Here is an 8,796-nt window from a genome sequence, read left to right on the forward strand (position 1 = left end):
GGCCTAAGGCAGTTTATTGTCATTGTAAAAGATACAATATATTATTATTATTAGTATTATTATTAATCTTCAGACAGAACCCAGCTGATTTAACTCCCAGCTCAAGCTCTGGGAGCGGTATTGATCTTTTCTTTAAACACTTGGCATAAGAGAAACTCAGCTAATTTCTTTAAGATGTTACTTTAGTGTTGATCAAATTTAAGACCACCGATGACAGAGAACAACACAACTCAGTTATTTTGTGTTGGACTTTGGTGAAGATCAGTGACAGCTGGCAAAATACTACTTTACCTTCAGCAAAGCCAATACTCACTGAGATTTCTCACAAGTGATCTTTAGTGAATTAACACCCACAGACGAGTGTCTTTGCTTTAATTTGTTTTATGTAAAGAAATCTTAAATTTTAAAGAGTAAAATTTTTATGACTGAACATTTCTCATCCAGATGGAGTCTCTCAAAGAGTTATGAAGCTTTTATCAGCCAATGGCTCCCTGAGTCCTGAGTCATTAGTGACTGAGAATATTAATCAAAATCCCACACCTCAGCTAATTTCCGTTCCTCCAGAAATAATACCACGGGTATTTTTGTCCATCGACATGTACTGTAGTTGCTTCATCCAGCTTCTTTTCTGAAAACATCAGAGGGCTTCTATACACTGTAACTGTACATTATACCGACAGACTTCTTTAAGGCTTTGTGTGCCATTATCCACTGTCTGTATTTCAGGGTTTTTTTAAGTCACCACCACAACTTTGCAAAGAAGCTCCACTGAGCTTCTTACAGTGCAAAAATATCCATTTTAGCATGTTAATTTGTCCAGTAATGAGCCATGAAATTGTTTTTTTCACATAACACATGAAAGATGCTTATAATTGATTGGATTATTCCATCTTTTTACAATGCAAATCTACTTTTTTCAAAGGATTTCCTTTTTGTTTTATCTCCATGAGGCCAAACAGGGACATCAGTGCACGAGTAAGTGTGTGGAACTGCACTGAAAACTGCTGAGACAAAGCTCTTCTTCATTCATCTTAGTTTCAGTGTCTAAATTCGAAGGTTTCTGCATCGAGATTTCTCAAAAGATGACATCTTCTGCAACAGATGGAGACGAACACAATGCCTAATAACCAAATAAACAGATTTGAAGGAGCAGGACGTAGGAGGGAAAGATGGGGAAAAAAATCAAAAAAACAATGCTTCCTATCAACTATTCAAAGACAGCTTTCTGTTCATAGCAGGATGGCTTTATTAATGTCAAGCGTGTAATTTGTGGCGGCGAAATGTGGCTGCGTTCACCGACGTGGTTCACTTGACAGTTTTATGACGAGTCAATTGTTTTTTCTGCTACCTCTCCGTCGGGAGGATGCGAGGATCAGCCCGACATCCATGACTCACACCTTTTTCACAGCCTTTCATGAGCTGCCTTCAGATGACCTTTAGATGCAGGATCTCTTTCTGGGAGATCAACAATATCACGAGTCACATGTTTTCCAATCATGTCCACACCCATGATGTTGATTTACTTTCCTGTTCCCATCGCCCAAAGTTAAAAAGACACATTCATAATCCTTCTAAATCCAGCAGTTTAACATTGAAGGCAGCAGCTTCTTCTTTGCTCTTGTTTCTATCAGGAGTTCATTCTTCCAGTTTGTGAGTTCACCACATCCCGCCTTGATGATATAACCATCATTAGGATTTGATTATATGGCTTATATTTAATGAGATAATCAAATTGGAGTTAAAATATATATCGCTAATGATGATTTCACACACAGCAGCTGGGACGCCAACCTGATTAACAAGATATCATCGGCACCGTTTGTGATAGACAGGGAACTTTATATTTTATTCATCGTATTGTCACCAAGAACAACAGGAGGTACACCGCCGCCACCGGAACGATTCTTCCTCACTCCTCTTCACCAAAAACAAAAATCACAGATTTCACATACTGTAGCTGTGCCGCTGTGATTTACAGTCCTCATAACGTGGGTGGCCTCGGGCTTCATATGGAGCCTCAGTGTGCCCTCTCACGTCTCAGCCACAGATAGAACGGCATGCAGACCAAGGTTAATTAATCAAGAAGTGTCTGTGCTGCAGTAGAAGCGGGACTTTACCAGGTTATTATTACTCCAGCAATTCATGTCAAGCTCAGTGCTCAACCCTGATTGCCTTAATGTCTGCAGAGGTTATTGGTATTGCTGTAAAATAACATTTTATGACCCTCAAATGCACTCGTAATAAAATGCCTGGTTTACCAGAGGTTCATTGCGTAATTTGCTGTCAATTACCTGGATAGAAAAAGCTGCTTTGCAGGTATGCGTCCTTTATCTGTACATCCGGGTTATAGCTTTTTAAGATTCCACAAGTGAAGTAGGAACAAAAGAGGACACAATGAGAAGAGGAATTTCGGCTGTTTGTGCACATGATTTATTTTCTGTTTCGGTTATTGCTCGGTATCTTCTTGAAAGCACTGCAGGCTCAAGGTCAGTCCACACAGCATCAGAAATCTGTTGAATAACAGGACTAAAATTGTACAGTCTGGCTTGTGGTTCTGTGCAGCTGTACTGAGGTACATCAAAGTCAGTGGGATTCAACCACTAGACACCATGAATGTCCACATACAGCTGTAAGCATGGTATCCCACCAAAGTTTGTAAACCCTTGGAGTCCACGACAGGATCCCGTGTCAGCGTCTCATTTTGTCTCACCAAAGTGGTGAACCCAGTTAATACATTTGCATGAAATCACTGATGTTTTGGGGAGAAACATTATAACATCAGCAATTTCCTCACAAACTGTAGAGGATGGAAGTTACATTGGTTTGCGTCAACAATGTCTGGGTTTGTAAATCACAGTACTGTATTCGTGCAGCTCTGACCCTCTTTTAATGTCATGCCGGACCAATGACCAGTCAAGGATATAATGTGGAGACAGATGGAGTGGGGAGGTGTGTGTGTGTGTGTGTGTGTGTGTGTGTGTGTGTGTGTGTGTGTGTGTGTGTGTGTGTGTGTGTGTGTGTGTGTGTGTGTGTGTGTGTGTGTGTGTGTGTAGGTGTGGGGGGTGGGGGGGGGGTGTTGTCTGCGGAGGCAAATCCAGATATCGCTGTGCGACAAGACAGACGTCCTCTGACACCCACAGCCCACTCCATTTATGAAATGTGCGCTGCAGCTGGTGACAGGAGTAACGAATGTGGCAGGCAGTGCCATCCCATGAATCCGCTCCACACGCCTCTCTGGCTGGGTGCTGATTGTGTGTGGCAGCAAAGCTGTGCCGATGATCAAGGGCCTTGGACACAGATGCGCTGACAGCCTCGGAGGAAATAAAACAGGTGACTTTGGGATTTCCAGAACTTTAACTAGAAATTATGAAATCACTCGTCATTCTTCTATGTAGTGATTTCCCTAAGTATGTTCTGAAAAAACACCAAGTAGAGTCATAGAATAAATAGAGACAAAATGGATCATTTGTTCAACTGTTTTTATTCATCTTTTATCTGATGTTCATCGTTTCACACATAAAGCTATTCATTGAATTCTAAAGTCACACCAGCGGCTCTGCCAAGTGAGATCTATACACAGTGGTGCTTTGAGCTAAATGCTAATGTCAACATACTAACATGCCAACCATGGTTGCCATCCTAGTTTTGTGTTTGTGCTAGCATTTGCTAACTAGCACTAAACACAAACTTTAAAAGATTAGATTTGCAAGTGTTTGATAATAAAGTATTTGACAAACTGACATTTTGACCCAACGGTGGCGCTAAAGGAAAAGTGAAAGAATCACTGAAGTTATTAGGAAACATCATCTGAGAACCATAAATCTTTGTACCAAATTTTGGGCCAATCCATCCAATCATTGTAGATATTTAATTGGATAATTGAAACCTTTGACCTACCGGTCTCGGTGCCGGTCAGAGGATTACCAAAATCCTTCAGGTTCATCCTCTGGGAATGAAAAATATACATACAAAAACGTTTGCATTAAATATTTATCAGTGGTAATGACAAATGGAGGTAGCCATTTGTAGAGACATGCGGCTTATGTGGTTATAAAAGTGTTTTTTTTTCTGCTCAGTGCTTTTCATTTTTCATTTCTGGTTTCATCATTTCATTATTCTGCCATCATCTCTGCTGAAGTCAATTAGTCCCAAAATCGTTGTTTCCTCAGGAAAGTAAAGGAAATCTGTTAATGGGGTGAATCATTCGACCTGTTTTCAAAGAGATTCAGCTTGCTGGAGCTGACATTTTCCTCTTAAAAGTGAAGCAATCTGCGCTATTTCCTTTCAAGATTCATGTGCTCATTCCCAGAAAATTATTGGAACAAACAGAACTGCGCTAACAGCAAGAGAAGGTACTATAGGTATATTAGCGCAGTTTTGTCTCAAAACGAATACGTTTCAGAAGCCCAAATACAAGACAGATGTTTTAACATTATATATCTTTCTTCCTCTCTCTTTTATTAGTCTTTTTGCTGTCAGGGAAGTGAGCCAGTGTGTCTGTAAAATGAAGCAGCAGTCAGATGTTCATCCGGAGATCCGGCTGCTGCTGAGGCTGCTCTCTGATGCTGGCAGGGCTCCTCTTTGAGCATTGTTTGACATGGGATGTCGGAGTCTGCAAGCAGTTCCTGTTTCATCTCTTGACTTGTGGGACTGTTGCGAGTGGAAAGGGTACTGGTAGAACAGCTGATGTGAACTGTGTGGAAAGAGATGTACTTTTGTCTCCTGGTGGACTCTGACATATTCTTCTCCCTGTTTTTCTCCAAATTAAATCAAAACATGCTCAAATTAAATCTGTAAATTGAATCATGTGCATATTAACGCACATGTGTACAATATGGCCTCGAGACATTTCATTGCTGCCGCTCTGTCTGTGGTGGAAGGAGATATCGTTTAATCTTCTACTTCACTTTACTCTTTGTAAAGATTTGACTTTTCCGTGTGAGGAAGATGTGATCTCAGTGTCCTGGCAGGCCAGTTGGGGTGGGAATTTCCTTCCTCTGTTTCTCTCCCCTCTCTTCAATATTGCACAGCAGCAGCAGCAGAGCTCTTGTCAACCTCATGGAACCAATAAAGAGAGAGAAAGACCTGTTCTCTGATGGGATGTGATACCACGAAGAAGGCTCACTAGGACGTGCTACATTATTCACTGTCTCTAACACCCTCATCTCGACTGCAGCTCCACATACTTCTCCGAGGTTACTGCAAACTTCAGTCCCCTTCAAACCCATGTTTCCCTCCGCACACAAACGGCTACACAGAAGTCCACGTGTTTTACGTTTCTCCTTCTCGGTGCACACTGTCAGCCTAAATAATATTAAATCACTGGACATTTGAGACTGGAGAGTTACAAGCTGTTAAAAGTATTTATTTTAGCAAATAGTCCTGGAATTTACAATCACATTCAATCTGAAAAAAACGGACTTCTGCTTTTACAGAAGTTTTGTCTGTCTGATGTTTCAGGGGCTTTCCAAAAGATTTTCATGGACTTAAAATGAGACAAGACTTAATGTTTTCATTTTTTTCAAAGCAAGGGATTAAAGCAGTATCATTCCATGCTTTTGGCTATTTAGAGACAGAAAACTCAAAACAAAACATACTTTACATTTTATCATCTTTTAAAGCTGGGAAATGTGTTAGCAAGCAGTTAGTGATTTTGATGAATATACTGTACATCTAGTATCCACTCTCCTTGTCTGTTTTGACCTTTTCCAATTCTTGAGGGAAATATTCAGACTGACCACTGGTACGTGAGCACTGGCTAGTTTACCATGGACCTGAAACTTGAGCAAAGTGTGCACATCAAATCTTACGTGAAACTCGGGAAGTCAGAAACGGAAACCCTTGAAAAGCTTCAGAAAGCCTACGCAATGAAGCAATGAGCTGGGCGAGGTGTTTTGAGGGGAATTTGTGTTTTGAGGAGCAATATGTCACTGTCCAAGACCGAAGAAGGCCAAGACTACACAAAAATGTATGTGCGCTCTGTGTCAAATTTGGCATCAAATTTATGGGGAACGGGAAGAATAAGACAAGAGCAAGAGCTGGTGTGTAGAGGTGGTGGGGAGCAACAATTGTGTTGTGGCGTACGAGAAAATTTTCTAAGTGCTAGGTCCATTGTAAAATCGCAAATGTGCATACATTGGTCACAAACACATGTACTGATGTTGATCGAGTGATGCAACTTGTAATACTAATGAAAGTTATTGTTTCCGCTGCTTTGTGGGAATCACTGTGCTATTCTCCATTAGTATGCAACAGTAACCGTTTCTGAACTTTTGATCGCACCTTGTAGCCAGAACTCAGCGGATACTCACAAATGTTACATGTTTTCAGGTTGGTACTCGTAGCGTACAGTAGGTTTCTGCATTTTTTTTTGCTGAAATCAGCTGAGTGCTGCTGCTGGAAACAACAAACAAGGCTGACTGAATCACAACAAGACGCAGTGCTCAAAAGCCAAAACAATGAGCTAAAAGAGGCTAAAACCCTTCATACAGCTGGTGGAGGTGAATTTGAACACTATTTGTGATTTTGTCAATAATAAAAACTCCCTTCACGTTACATATGGTTATTTAATCATTTATCACTAGGAATTATTTTTTTTATCAGTGAATCTTTAAATTTGCATTTAATTAACTGGCACCTTTAGGTGGAAATGGCAAATGTGCAGGCAAGCAATTATAAGCTCATCCAACCTTTACGGAGCAACATTATAATGTTTTTTGAAGAGGTTGTTCTGTCCACCTGATGAATGTGAGTCCAATTGTTACTCACTTGATTTAAGCTCACTTTTCACATTAAAAATAGTGTTGTTAAAATAAAAACATTTATTATTGCGGCTTTAAATGTTGCATATGGATAAATTAGACCATATCAACATGGCCACCGAAAAAGATCCAGCACATTCCCCTCTGTGCTGCTATGTAGCCGCAGGGTCTGGCTTTGATTGATACTTCCTGAATCCACCTTTTGCACAAAGCCGAGTGACATTTAAGGAAAAGTCTATGAAAGGGGAGAAAGTGCTCACAATAAAATGCATTGAGAGTAATTTATTCAACTCTAAAGTGCCCTTTATCTCAATGGATGTGACCATTATGGCTCATTATAGCTCATAATTATTACTGTGTGTGGGAGAGCCAGACCTTTCAAGCTCCTGCAGAACGGGGAGTTTGTCACGTAAAGTGAAATGCAGGCTGCATTAAAGCTGCTGTGGAAATAAATTCCACTCAGAGGTGGCATTTGTTTCGTCACCACAAATACACACACTTAAATGTATAAGCAATTATTTACCATCTTTATTTCTGCTAAGATCACCATTAGCTGTTGCCCCAGTGATTACATGTCTGATCGCGGTCCTCAAAAAGGAAATGTAAAGCAACGACTGTTCTATTCTGTTTGACAAATCATAGCTGCGTGTCTATTTGTGTTTGGATCTCCGTGTCTCTTGCTCTGCTGCATTGTACCGTCTGAATGAGTTCATTGTTGTGTGACTTAGTGAAAATAAGCACAATGAATCTGCTTCTCCTTTCATGTGGCAACACTGCAAAGGAACACAAACAGTAAATAGTGTTGGAGATGAACTAGTTACATGTAACAGAGGAACGGAAAAAAGTTGACAAATACATGTAACTGCAATAAGTTACTATTCAAAATGTTGGTGATTACAAAGAGATTACATCTGACAATTCTTCTTAGTAAAAAGCTTTAATGTAGATTATGATATTTATACTTTTGTTTTTCATCTTTTCTCCACACAGAAATGTCTTGTCCATTTATTTGGCAGTGTGCGCTCATGTTCTGAGCTTTTATCTTTGTGCATGACCACATCAAAGTGGTCAGCCATGTCATCGGATAAGAAAAAGAGGTCATTTAAAAGACCTGAAGTCGACCAGAATGTAGACTTGGTTTGAGCCTCTGGGAACATTTGTCCTTCACTGCAGTCAGTTGTGATCTACATACTTGTGATTTGTTTTGGTGGTTATGCTTTAAAATCAAAACCTTTTCATCTTCTTTCTAGTTATATTGAAGAATTTTTAATAAAACAGTAATCAGTGTTGAGTTTCCCACAATCAGGGTAACCAGTGATCTGTAACATCACATTTCAAAAGTAACTTTCCCAAAAGTAACAAGGAAATTAAATGTGATATTGTTTACCTGTGCCACCCTGGACTGACGTTGAAACTGCAACTAAGGGCAGGTCACACCAATAAAGGTGAACTGAAATTAAGTTTAAAGCAATAGCTCCACATTTTGGACAAAACACTTGTTTGCTCATTTGATAAAAGTCGGAAAGATACCGCTCTTTTATCTGTAAAAGCAGGTTAGCAGCCAGTTAGCTTAGCACAAAGACTTGGCGCATGGTACTCAGCTAGCCTGGGTCTAACCAAAGATAACAATATTTTCTTACCAGATATCACCTACAGATAATTTCCATGTTATATCTTCTTTTTTCTTTTCTTTTTTATCTCTATTTAATCTGACCTGATGGGTAACAAGTTGTGGTTTACACAGAGTGGTGCCAGATTTTGTCTTGACTTCCTGCAGTCACCATATGGTGAGAAGTTATTGCACTCAGCTTTACTGAGCCAAACAAACCATCTTCTTTCTTACATTTTAAAAAAAATATACACGAAGGGGTTTTGATCTTCTCATCCAACACTCAAGAAAGTGAATACATGTATTTCTCAAAAGTGTTATTGTGGTTTAGTCACAATTTGCACAGAATAATAAAATCTGATTTTAGTTTAAAATAGGTTGCATTGCACATTTAAAACATGAATTAATCTCCGGCTGAAAATCGAA

This window comes from Brachyistius frenatus, unplaced genomic scaffold (assembly GCF_029030835.1).
Source record: "Brachyistius frenatus isolate BFR_SWC_R1_liver_20210118 unplaced genomic scaffold, ASM2903083v1 Contig_46, whole genome shotgun sequence".
NCBI classification, from domain to species: domain Eukaryota; kingdom Metazoa; phylum Chordata; class Actinopteri; family Embiotocidae; genus Brachyistius; species Brachyistius frenatus.